At 36.5% G+C, this 13,677-nt stretch overlaps 1 non-coding gene across 1 annotated transcript in view; it reads right to left on the bottom strand.

The window, feature by feature from the left end:
* LOC101052283 (SEM1 26S proteasome subunit) overlaps positions 1 to 13,677 on the bottom strand; it is a 258,040-nt gene that overhangs the window by 130,463 nt on the left and 113,900 nt on the right. Inside the window, exon 5 of the transcript XR_012512125.1 lies at positions 8,145 to 8,257. This is a non-coding gene — a transcript (SEM1 26S proteasome subunit). The remainder of the gene's footprint in view (positions 1 to 8,144; positions 8,258 to 13,677) is intronic.

Genomic DNA, 13,677 nt, shown 5'->3' on the forward strand with positions numbered 1-13,677 from the left:
TGTAGCTGGCATGAAGATATGTATGTATCATGTGGGGAACCTGCAAATTCTCTAATGTAGATTGCAGCTGAGAATGCAGAAATGTGAGCTTAGGCTACAAGAACAGATGAAGTCGTCTCTGAACATCTGTTTTTTATTGAGACAGCAATTGCTGTATAGTTGAGAGGGAAGCCAGGGAAGACACCCCAACTCACAGCAGCTTGAATTTTTAAGCTGAGCCATATATATGCATACGCATTTTAGAATTGATATTTCAGATCTCCAATGTTGATGTTTCCTTGATTGATGGTCTAGAGGACATTTAGAAATCTCTGTCAGCAAAACAGATCCTTTAAAATTGCTTAGGCTAAAGATAGTCTCTTCTGTATGAATAAGGGGTCCTAAGCTTTGATTACACTTTGCTTTATCTGCAAAGAATCCTGGGACTGAATAAGTATTGTGGTCAGTTTAGTCTCATGCCATTCACAGACCAAAGGCAAAAACGTAGTGTTGTCACATTTGAAAAGTGACATATGTTTTCCTGGTAATTACATCTTCTATGTTTACTATTCAAAAAATGCAGGTGTGGGTTTTTGAACAGTGTCCAATGACAATGTGCCTGACTGACAGCAGTTCCTAAGTGAGTCATGTTTCACTGTCTGTCAGTTTTTATAACTGTTTTCACCACTAATTTGGTTCTGTGATGCAGTGTGCAATTAGTTCTATTATGAAAGCAGCTGTCTTCAGTTTTACAATGGCACTTTCCCCTTTGGCTTGCACAGAGCTTGTTGTGATTCTGCTGATATAATGATAGGAGTGGTAAAGTGGTACCTAGATGAGCTGCATTGGGCCCGGATCTATCTTATATACAGATTCTTGCTTACTCACTGCTACTCTACTGCTGTTTCTCACGGCTCAGTTAAAAAGAGGGTCACAAAGGAAGTTGCCAGTTGCAAGACATGTCCTATAGAGATTGGTGACCAGGCCACTTGTACCATTGCAATCCTGTTGTTTATAAAAATTCTATTTGTAAATGATGTATTAGGCCAAAGTTGAGATGGGGAGGTACACGGGGCAGAACAAAAATGATTGTTGTATTTGGTTCACTTTCAAACATGTTAAGATTCCAAATGAAGCCTAAATGCAGCAAATGCCAGTATATGAACAATAAAAAAAAATTGAACATAATGTTTGCAGTTAGTTGGGGTGTGATAATATGCTTTGGCTTTTCCTGTTCTCTGAAAGAACATTCTATCCTCTCAGGAGTTTCCATGATTTTTGATTTTTAATCCCAAGTCCCTTTTGACATCAGAATTCTACAGGAGACCTAGAGCAATGACTGTTCTGAGCCCATCTTTCCCAAGAGAAGCCAATAGTTTGAGCTTTCCCTTACAAACATAATTCCCTATTAATGTCTTTAGAATATTACTACTCAAAGTATGGTACCCCAGAACTCATCACCTGGGAGCCTGTTAAAAAACAGAATCTATGCCCCCCACCCAGGCCTACTGTTTCAGAATCTACATTTTTAAAAAATCTCCAGGAGATTTATACGTATACTAAAGTCTGAGAAACTCTACTTTAGAATTCTATTATTTGCTCCCAAAGCCACAGCTGTCTGACAACCTGACTGCTACTTTGTAGTGATTATTAATGAAAATAACTTAATTTTACTGAATTTAGAGAACTTACGATCAACTGAACTATGTTTTTTTGTCCACTTCTCTTTCTTTAAAATATAAGCTCTTTGAGCACATGTACTTTCCCCATTTTGCCCGTTAAAGTATCTGTAGCAAGTAGAAGAGTGCCTGCCACATATTTAGCAGTCAAAAAATATTTGTTGAGCTAAACAAATGAACAAATAATCCATTTTAAATAAAATGTGTGCTCAGCAACAGAAACAGATCAAATTCCATAATCCCATGGGGTTTACTCAGAACCTTAGCACATCAGTGCCTGGGGCAAGAGGTGAGGCAGAAATTGAGACAGGGAGTGCAGAAATTCAGAGCTCATACTGTATTGATAGTCACAGAGGACACCTGGGCTGTCTAGGGATGGAGTGGCAGCTCTGAAATTTTTCCCCTGATATTTGGCAAGTGGCAGGGTTATTAGTCTTGCTGTGAGATGTAATCCACTCCAGAATCAAAAATCTTCTTTGAGATTACTATCCCACACATACTGTTGGAAAAGCAATAAGAGGGGCCCAGGAACGTGAGGCTTGGTAGGGTGATCAACAATTTCTAGTTTGCCTGGGACTGTTTGAATTTTAGGGCTGGTTGTCTCACATCTCAGGAAGCCCCTGAGTCCCAGGCTAACTGAAGTGGTTTCCCTACTTGGGTGTCTGCTAGAGCATCATGTATGCTGAGAGCCCCTGACAAAAAGGTAGAAGACTTGGGGCCTTTGACAGACATTTAGATTTTTAGGGCACTTCCATGATCCAATCAAGAATGTCCAATAACAGAAACTTACCTTGAGGCAGATCTCTTATGTTCATCCAGTGGCTTAAATCCCACTAATTTCATAAAAGTGTTCTCTCATTTTGTCTTTAGATTAATATAAGCAGGAACAGACTTTTTCCTCACAAGAGGATGGCTCACTTAAAAGCACCACCTTATAAATCTTAGTTTTGCCCTCTAAAGGTGCTAATATTTGAATTGTCTCGGAGGTACACTGCCCTGGAACCTGATCCATACCTTTCAGACATGCTTTCACATATTAAAGCCACATGGGTTATTTCCTTAAGTATTTCCAGATATAATTTGGCTGCCATTTCCAAATGTCCTTATTTAGTTCTTTTTTCTTACTAAAAACAAATAAAAAAGATGGACAGGGCAGGGTGGGATTGTGGTGTCGTAAAACCAGGTCCAGATTGTTACACTGTAAGGTGCTTTAGTTTGATGAGAATGCCTATACCTATGCACAATAGTATTTCAGCTATGTAATTAAATAGTATTACTTAATGGCTTAATCTATAAATAGCGAGTTTCACATTTTTGCCATGAAGTTATTATCATGGTGGTCAGGGGTCACTATTTAAAGAACACAGGATTGTTGGAAGCTGGATTTTCTTCAATTAAAAATTAGGTTTTTATTAACAAAAATGTCCAGGGTTTAAATATATTTATTCATTAAAACAAGTTCCGCAAGATAGTAGAGAAAGTTTGAGAGTGAGGGAAAGTCATTTACTACAACTGTTCTATTACAACTGCTGTAATGCAATTCTTTAAAATACTATTGTCTCATAGAGTTAATATAGAAAACACTGAATATGATACACGGTTCTGTAATTGAAAAAGGCTAAACAAAGCTATTCCCCACACTCATGTTTAATTGTTTAACATACCTGAGTGACTTTAGAATAGCTAAGTACTATATTACTGAGCACTTGATAATGGCAAATGCAATTACCAATTGAAGTGCATTAATATTTTCTGAACTGCATTTATCATTTTGATTGCAAAACCATTTATGATTCCATTCCTAAAGCATGATTTTATTATTTTCACTCATCTGTTGGACACTCTTGTAGGCTGTTTTCTTGTATTGACAGCAATATTCTTAACTGTGATGTTGCAACATACTGGCATGTCAGAATCAATTACGAAGTATGTTGAAAGAAGTTATAACTAGCAATAAGAAAATAGTCCAACATTTACAAATTATATGCTTTTTAAAGTACATTAGAGTAGCTCCAGATTATCCAAATCTTTGTATTATGCTGTGCTTCCTTGAGTGAGCAGCAATAGGAAGGGGTTTGAGTTAGTAGGGCCAGATCAGCCATAACCTCCCTTCTCTGTTTTTATACAGCAGTCTGAGGAATGTGACACATGGGAAAGCAGAAAAATATTAAGAATGTCTGGCCTATGTGCTCAAAAAGGAAGAACAAGGATACAGGAAAATTAGGATATTGTCTATAAAATCCAATTTACTCAGGTTTTGAAGTGTCATAGAAAGAAGAAACCCTTGCACTAATGTTCATTCAGAAACAGGTATTAAACATTCATCAGATACTATGTGCATCAGTTCAGGTCCTCTGAGAAACATTCACTAAGAAGAGATAGACATGCAAGAGATTTATTTGAGGAAATGCCTATGAAGAATAAAAAGGAAAAGAAGTAGGAATATGCAGGACAATGCAGGTCTGACACATGTGAAAAGAGAAAGGGAAGAGGGTTAGATAGGAAAGACTCTGACCACAGTACAGTGTTGAGGAAGTTTTGACCAGGTTTACCAAAATTCCCTGAGCATAATGGGTTGAATAATGCACCCCGCCCTCGCCCCTCTAAAGATATTTTCACCTGAGACCTTTGAATGTGACCTTATTTGGGAAAGGGCTTTGCTGATATAATTAAGGATCTCAAGATGAGATAATTCTGTGTTATCCAGGTGGGCCCTAAATCAAATGATGTGTCCTTAGAAGACACAGAGACCGGGCACAGTGGCTCACACCTGTAATCCCTGCACTTTGGGAGGCCAAGCCAGGTGGATCACTCGAGGTCAGGAGTTCAAGACCAGCCTAGCCAATATGATGAAACCCCATCCATACTAAAAAATACAAAAATGAGCCAGGCATAGTGGTGCACGCTTGTATAGTCCCAGCCACTCAGGAGGCTGAGGCATGAGAATTGTTTGAACCTGGGAGGCGGAAGTTGTAGTGAGCCAAGATAGCGCCACTGCACTCCAGTCTGGGCAACAGAGGGAGACTCTGTCTCAAAAAAAAATACAGACACACAGAGAAGGTCACGTGAAGACAGAGGTAGATATTGCAGTTACAAGCTAAAGATCAACAAGGACTGTTGGCAGCCAGCAGAAACTAGGAAAGAAGCATGAAATGGATTCTCCCCCCGAGACTCTGGAAGGAACCAGCCTTGCCAACACCTTGATTTCAGACTTCTGGCCCCAAAGCTATGGGATAAGAGTATATTCCTGTTGTCTTAAGCCACCCAACATGCAGTAATTTGTCATGGCAGTCACAGGAAGCTAGTACACAGAGTTGAGGCTGCCCCTCACAGGAGTCCCATATCTCACAGGAATGGTCCAGCACCAGCACTCTGTTGTGTTCGTCATTAGTAGGGAGCAGCCCAAGGAAGCGTGGCAGAGGGGTAGGACTAGGGCTGCCATTTAACTACACTTCCTACAGAATTTTCTCTTGAAGGAGACTAGCTGATGAATGTCCATGGCCACCATATTATGAAACAGAAAAGAAGCAAAGAGCAGAGAATACAGTTTTTGCCCTCTAGAAGTTTAGTTGGGTAAACCAATGGGTGTTGCACATGTGGCAATATAAGCATGCATGTGTTTGGTGCCAAATTACTATAAGCAAAGATTCTGAGGGAATCTAAAAACCATGAAAAGGTCAGCCTTGGATGAGTTTAATCAGCTGAGCAAGAGCTGTCTACAAAGAGGAAAAGGAAGCAAGGGAGAAGGGAGTTCACAAGGCGGAGAGTAAATGTGAGGTGAAAAGTGGGTAGATACATAAAAGAGGCAAGAAGGTCTTCCTAAATCACACATTCGTTTATATTATTTTTTTAAAAAGACATCTGAGTAATTTCAGACTCAGACCGTAATCTGCATAGCAAGAATCTAGGAAGCCTTAGTCTGCTGGAATTAAAAACATTTCATCAGGATCCAATAAATTATTGCATTTATTAAAGCATAAAAAAGGAGCATGGTATTTGCAGTAGGTAGAGCCTTGCAACCCTACTTATGAGTTAGATTTGCATATGTTAAATGGATATAATAAAACCTTTATGTCAGTTATTGAGGGGATTAAATGAGCCAGAATAGTTAATGGGCAGTGTAAATTCTAATGTGATCCACAGTGCTAGTTACTATGCTTTAGGGACACACATGATAACATCTAAAGTTGAGTTAAACAAACAGACTTAGGTGTCCATAATCCCATCACTCAAAAACAATTATTATTAACTTTTTAGTATATAAATTCTTTCATAGTTTTTCAATTTCTATGTAGAGATATATATTTGCATATTTTTCTGTCTGTGCTTTTACTCCCACCACCTAAACAAATGAATTATTTTTTGAAACAAGGCCTCACTCTGTGGCCCAGGCTGGAGTGCAGTAGCATAATTTCAGCTACTGTAACCTCAATCTCCCAGGCTCAGGTGATTCCCCCCACCTCAGCCTCCTAGGTAGCTGGGACTACATGAATGCTCTGCCACACCCAGCTAATTTTTTTGTATTTTTAGTAGAAATGGGGTTTCACCACGTTGCCTAGGCTGGTCTTGAAATCCAGAGCTCAAGCGATCCACCTACCCAAAGTGCTGGGATTACAGGTGTCAGTCACTGTACCTGGCCCAAATGATTTATTAAAACATGTTTTATTTTTCTTTTTACATAGTATATTGTGGACATTCTTTTGTGTTAGTAAACAAAGATCTATAGCACTTTTAAAGGCTACATGTGGTAGAGATTTCTAGAGTTCACCTTTACCTTGTTCTCTTCTTCCTGGGCACAGAGAAGGATACACCACCCAGCTCCCTGAAGTTAGGCAGGGTCAAATGACTAGCTCTGGCCAATTAGCTTTAAGTGGAAACGATGCATGCCACTTATAGGTGGAGTCAGTGACAAGCCTTTGATAGTCTTGCCGAAGTGGAAGTGGTATTTTATAGAAATGCTGGAGCTATGGGATGGAAACAGCCTAAAGAAGGTGCTGCCCTAAAGAGGTAACCAGCAACTCAACAGACCTTGTGTGAGCAAGAAAAAACAAAACAAAACACTTTTAGATGTAAAACCTTCATGATTTCAGAATTTGTTTGTTACAGCAACATGATCTATCTTATCCTGAATAATGCACTGGACAATAATCCACATGTGGCACGTAGGTTGCTTCAGATTCCTATTATAAACAGTTCTGCAATAAACATCTTTACTTTTTTCAGATATGTCTGATTATTTCTTTCTTTCTAATAAGTTCCTGGAAATAGAATATCTGGGTCAAAAGGTATACACACTTTAACTTTTGATACAGATTGATTAATTGCTCCTCCTCAGAGTTTGCACTCAAGTTGTAAAGTCATGTGGAGTATATTAGAGTACCATTTATTATATATGTTTGACAAAATGATACATTTTTATCAACCAAATTTTTAAAAATAAATATGCCTTGATTGCTAAAGAGTTTAGCTTTTTTCATAAATTTATTGGCCATTTAAATTTCTTTAGTAAATTACAATTCATGCCTTATAGTATGCATTTCTGTTTGGCTTTTTGTTTTATAGTACTAACAGTGCTTGACAGGATAAGAATATCAATGCTTTGTTGGCCTATATATTCCAAATATGCTTTTTACATGTCTTTCAATCTCACTTTTAATATTTTTGTCATATGGTAGCCACTTTTTATATAGTTAAAATTAAGAGTTTCCTTTATGATTTCTGGTTTTGGTGTTCTTATCAGCTTTCTAACATTTTGGGTCTCAAGTTTAAAAAAAAATTGTCTGTATTTTAATCATGACCTCCTCAGGACAGCACCTACTTCAGGCTGTTTTCATTCCATAGTTTACAGGATTTTGCTTTTTTAATTTAAATTATTTTTTTTCTTTTTTTTTATTGCATTTTAGGTTTTGGGGTACGTGTGATGAACATGCAAGATTGTTGCATAGGTAATTATTAACCTCTATGGCAGTTGGGTGATAGGGCTCCTATATCAAATATGTTGAATAATTTATCATTTTCCATTTAATTTTAAATAACACCCTATCATATAATAAATTCCTGTATATAGTGTTTGTGTACTCACTCAGTTGATCCAGCTGCTGTTCCTAAGCCACTGTGTGCTTTTTAATTTTGTTTTTTTAGAGACAGGGTCTTGCTATATTGCTAAAGATAGCCTCAAACTCCTGGGCTCAAGCCATCCTTCTACCTTAGTCTCCTCAGTAGCTGAGACTTCACGTGTATGCCACTGTGCCTGGCTCTGCTGGTTTATTTACTGTAGGTGTTGATTAAGCTTACTGCAAATCCCTCTTACCATTACCCTTTTTGTAAGAAAATTAGAACTTTCATAGCTACATTTTTATATTAATTCAAGATAATTAGAATAATTTTGTAAAGTTCCACATCACAAAATATTTATTGTTTCAAATGAAATCTGCAAAACTACTGCAGTTGAAGCAATATAAAAGGGGGTGACGTTCGAAATCCTACCTGCTTCTTCACCAGCTGGATCCCTGCGACGACCTGTCAGGAACAATTCAGTGAACTGCTGCTCCGGAAATTCCTCCTGCTCTAGTGGACATCCTGTCCCATCAGCAAATGTCCTGGGTGATCAGAAATAAATGCTTATGGTTTTTTTTCTAGACTGATGCCCTGGTCCCCTCACAAAATGGCAGAGGCTCCCACACCTTCGATGTCTATAACCTGCTGCTACTTCTCACTGGAGTCGCTTTGGGTGCAGGTGCTGATCATCATAAATTGATCACCCCTACCCTTGTATCTACTTTTCAGCTGCCCTAAATAATATCTTCATTGCCCCAGTACTTGAACATCTCTTTCATATTTAAATGTTTTCACTTAACAGCAGCTTTGGAATGATTTAAATAACTAATCATTCCTATACTCAGCTGAAGGGAATATAAAATGTGACCCATTAAAAATGTATTATAGATGGAGAGGTGACAAATATGTGGAGACTTACTTTCCTTTGGTAAAAGGAGAAAGCTCTGTACTGGCCCCCATATCTCAAGTTACATTTTTGTCCTTAACACGTAGGTGGAAAAGTCAGGAATCCACCCTTCTAACTGTTATTATATCTCTAGAATATTATTATTATTACTATTATGCACTAATAGGGATAGAACACTTACCTCTGGTTTCTTTTTACAACTATAGCACAGAATAAGGAAGGCCTGGTTATTCACTGTTTAGTGAATACACATTCTAGTTCTGGTAATGATCAAATGTGGATCTAATTATTCCATTAATTATAATTCCAATTATCACATGTGATTCATTTTGTCAAGTTAAAGTTTAGAGAGAGTTAAATGGAAAGCCATCTTTCTCCTACCATAATGACTTTAAAATACATACAGTGTAAATTAAAAATCATATTAATTTGTTAAAGCAAGGCAATGAAACATGTGTCTTAATGAGAAGGTTGTCTTTATTGGAATTTGTTAGAAGTAGATTAGAAGGCTTCCCATTCATTCATTCATCGTCAATTCATTAATATTTAGTGAATGTCTAATATAAAGTACTGTTCTATGTATGACAGATACACTGTTATGGATATTTAGCAGGGGAAAATTTATGCTATAATGGAGTAAAAGTTTAGCAGGGAGAGATTTTAAAAAACTGACAAATAATATATAAAAAGGGTATCACCCACTGCATGATAAGCACTATACTTAACAGTTTAAAATAATGAGATATAATAGAGGTTTCCTCCTTTGAATTGAACAGTCAATGGAAACTTCTCTGTGAACTTGGCCTTGGCCAATATATGAATATCCATATTCAAGGGAGACACTCATGCAACTATTATAGAAAAAACATTACAAGTGGATAGAAAAACTGGAATAAAGCCATAGGATAGGGAGAAGTTTGTTAAGTTTCAGGAGGCCACTGTGACCAGAATATAGTGAACAGAGGGAATGTGGTGCAAGATGAGTTTCAATAGATAGGTAGGATCCAGACCAGGTGAGTGCCACTGTGCATGGCTCTGTTGTTTTATTTAATATAGATGTAGATTTTCTAAATGTAGTGCAAATCATCCTCCAATAGCTTTCTTTTGTACTTGGGATAACATCCAAACCAGAGGACTTTGCGAGCTAGATTAAAGAATTTGAGTGCTATCCCAAGTAGAAAGGAAAGCTATCAGAAGATAAGGTTTGAGTAAAATGTTCTGATTTAAATATACTGCATGCTGATTGCTAAACAGAGAGCTGATTAAAAGGGTCAAGATTGAAATGATGTAGTCATGGGTGGGGGGAATGATCATGCTGGGAGGAGAGAAAATTTGTTGGAGAAATGTTCCTGAGTAGACAAGAGGTGATGTGCAAAAGGATGGCCTTAGAACAAACTATTCATTCATGACAGGAAGAAAAGCATGTTAATCTAGATACAAAGAGGTGAATAGAGTGGCATTAGGAGAGTTGGAAAGGTATATTCTGATTGCTTCTATTTTTTTCAGTGAAATAGGAAGCAAGGTCATTATTGAGAGTGAAGACGGGGAAGGATATGCTGGAGGCTCGGGAAAAAAGGAGAAAATATAAAATAGTAACCTAGGAAAATGGTCATGGCGAGTATCATATGACTGCCAGGCAGCACAGACAACACTCTTAAGGCTAACAATCATAAATATAAAATGAGACCAGTGAATATGACTGTATTTTTCTCCTGCCAAATTCAACTATGCACAGGTACATGGGGAATAAAAAAAGTGGAATTATTCAGGGTTGATGTTTGTTAAAACTAGAGAGGGACAAGAGAGTTCCAGATTTATGCTAGTTATCAATTTTAATGATGGACCACGGAATATTGGGCAAGGATAGGAGAGAGGACTCATTAATATTAAGGTTAGTTGAGTATCTGTTAGAACGGCATGTGTAACCATTAAATTAATAGATACAGAATGGTTAACTCTCAAAATAATGGAGAAGCAAAATGGAGAGAACAAAAATTCAAACTGTTAATAGCTCACTGTATATAAAGAGAAATCCACCTAGATTAGCCTATAAATTCAGTAAAAGTTTCACATTTTTTCTGACATTTTATAAATTTCAGTTAGATTAATAACTGCCTTCCAAATCTCATTGTACTTTGTTGTGTTCTTTCACAAGTTCTGGCATAGAGGTTTTATTGGCCTCATATAGTGAGTGGAGTGACACTTCTCTTTCTAGTCTCTGAGACAGTGTGTATAAAATAGAGATTATTTAAAATCTGACAGTTTGGTAAAATTACCTGTTTGGGCTGAATGTCTTCTCTTGAACATAGAAAAGTTGGTGATAAATAGACGATGATAAATTAAATTTATTAGAAGTTATTTATTATTTTCTATTTCATTTTGAGTCGAATTTGATGATTTACATTCTTCTAAAATGTTTTCCCATTATTTCTAAGTTTTTATCTTAAGGCTGATCTTCATCTTAGGACTTTATAAATCAGGGTAGAACACAGAGAAAATCTCAAAAATATACCTCCCATGTTAAGAATAGTATGAGAATGTGCACCACTGAAAGAAGCAAGCAGAAAATCTAAGATGGAATTTTTAGTTGGCAATGCCATCCAAAATATATATATATATATATATATTTCCTTGCAAAAGGATGTGTAGTCATGGGACCATGTTCTGGAATTTAGCAAGTAAGTGGAAGTTATATGTTTACTTGTTAAAAGGAAGAGCCAAGTTCCTTTTTCCCTTTCCTTGACCCTGCTGGCTAAAATGTGAATGTGATGGCTGGGGATTCTTTCTTGGATTAGTAAGTGATAATGGATCATGAACAGAGGAAACAAAAGGTGGAAGGATCCAATTTCTCAAGGACTTTATGTAACAGAGTCACTATCATGTCCTGGACTCCCTATGTCTGGAATTTAACATGAGAGAAAAACCTTATACCCTTTTGATGGCTCTGCTATTGGGAATTTAAGCACTTAGGTGCTTATATATGTTATATAAAAAATACTGATAGAAAAACATGAAAATTTATGTGGTGAGTCTATTTATCAACCTTATTGTGCTTGTATTTTCCAGATTTTACAAAAAAGTTCCATTTAAACTTTAAGTATAATTAATATATGTTTGTCGACCCTAAATTTAGAAAATATAAGCAGAAAAAGATTAATGATATTCTCACTACTTAATTACTTAAATTTTTATGTACATTTTTACAGAGAAAGATAAATTACATCAGACAAAACCTACTCCTCCAGTCCTCTCTCCCTACAAACTCAGAGAACAATCCAGGAATCCTCATCAGAGCAGGAGGTCTTATTTGGTGGCCTTTAGGGTTTCAGTCAAACCAATTATCCTAGGATATTATACTTTTAAAAAATCCCCTTTTCTACTCAAAGATAAATTTCATTTTTTTAAAATGTAATTCCATATACTAAAAGTCCCCAAAGTAGGCTAATGGTTTTGGATTTTGGTGGAAAAAGTGAATTTACAAGCAAAGATTAGGTATTTTGTGCTCTAAAACTTCATAACCTTTACTTGTAGGTTGGAAGATTAGAAGGTATTGCCCTATAAGTTGTAATGGCCCAGAGGAAGCCATTATAGTCTAAAGGTCAATGCTCTGTGAGGCACAGTTTTAGTAAGTGGATTCTGTGATTTAAAAAAAAGAAGAAGAAGAAAGGAGAAGAAAAAAGTAAGTTTTCAGGTTCAGCTTCTATAGAGGTGCTTTTTATGTTCCAAAGATAAATTCCTTGAGTCCCTTAGTTCACTACAACCAAATAGAACAAGATACACTTTTGCTCTCAATTTAGATTTTGTAGTTTAATAGTCTGAAATTTGAGTAATGATTACACAGAGTTATTCACACAGAGCTAGTTTTATCAATGATAAAAGACTTTAAAAAGCTTTAAAAAGAAGACTTTTAAAAACCCTAGATCTGTTAGAGATGCTTGTTAAAAATGAAGGTGTCACAAGTTGCTTCCAATCTCTATTAGTAAAATACAAAAATAGAAAACAGTGCAGAGAATAAAAATATCAACCTCTCAACAAGTGTTCCCATAAATATTCTTCATGAGATAGCTCATATACATGTTATCCTTGTCATGTTGGATTCACGGACAAAAGCTTAGAAATAATAATGCAAATTAATATCAACAATATACCTTTTGTCCAAATCATATAGCACTTTAGTCCAAATCATATAGCCCTGCGCTTGAATGAAACATCTGCAGTTTATTAACTGTGTGACATTAATTAATCTATTTAATTTTTCTGGCCTTAATTTATATTTTAAAATGGTATTTTATTCTATAAAAGTGATACACACATAGTTTTAAAAAGTTTAACATATACTATAGTATGCTGTAAAAAGTACATACCTATCACCCTTGTTCCCTGATTACCTTACCAAGAGGCAAATACTATTAACGTCTGAGATGATTCACCCTGGAGAGATACTATGCAAATGCAATCATATATGCATACATGTCTTAGTATATAGGCTTAAATTATATATTATTATTTTAATAAACATTTTATTCTTTAATAGTTGACAAGGCTGAAAATGTCTTCATTTCATTTTATTGAACTTCAATTCATTAAAAGTTGTTTGAACTTATTTTTCTATAAACTGCCTGCTCATGTCATTTTCTCATTTTCCTACTGGTTTTAAAACTTTTTTTTTTTTTTTTTTTTTTTTTTTTGAGATGGAGTTTTGCTCTTGTTACCCAGGATGGAGTGCAATGGCGTGATCTCAGCTCACTGCAACCTCCGCCTCCCGGGTTCAGGCAATTCTCCTGCCTCAGCCTCCTGAGTAGCTGGGATTACAGGCATGTGCCACCATGCCCAGCTAATGTTTTCTATTTTTAGTAGAGACGGGGTTTCACCATGTTGACCAGGATGGTCTCGATCTCTTGACCTCATGATCCACCCGCCTCGGCCTCCCAAAGTGCTAGGATTACAGGCTTGAGCCACCGCGCCCGGCTTAAAACATTTTTTAAATTGATTCAAATGAACTCTTAATATAGTAAGAAAGATAGCCCTTTATTATGTAAAGCATATTACAAATAT

Source organism: Saimiri boliviensis, chromosome 10 (genome assembly GCF_048565385.1).
Source record: "Saimiri boliviensis isolate mSaiBol1 chromosome 10, mSaiBol1.pri, whole genome shotgun sequence".
NCBI lineage: Eukaryota > Metazoa > Chordata > Mammalia > Primates > Cebidae > Saimiri > Saimiri boliviensis.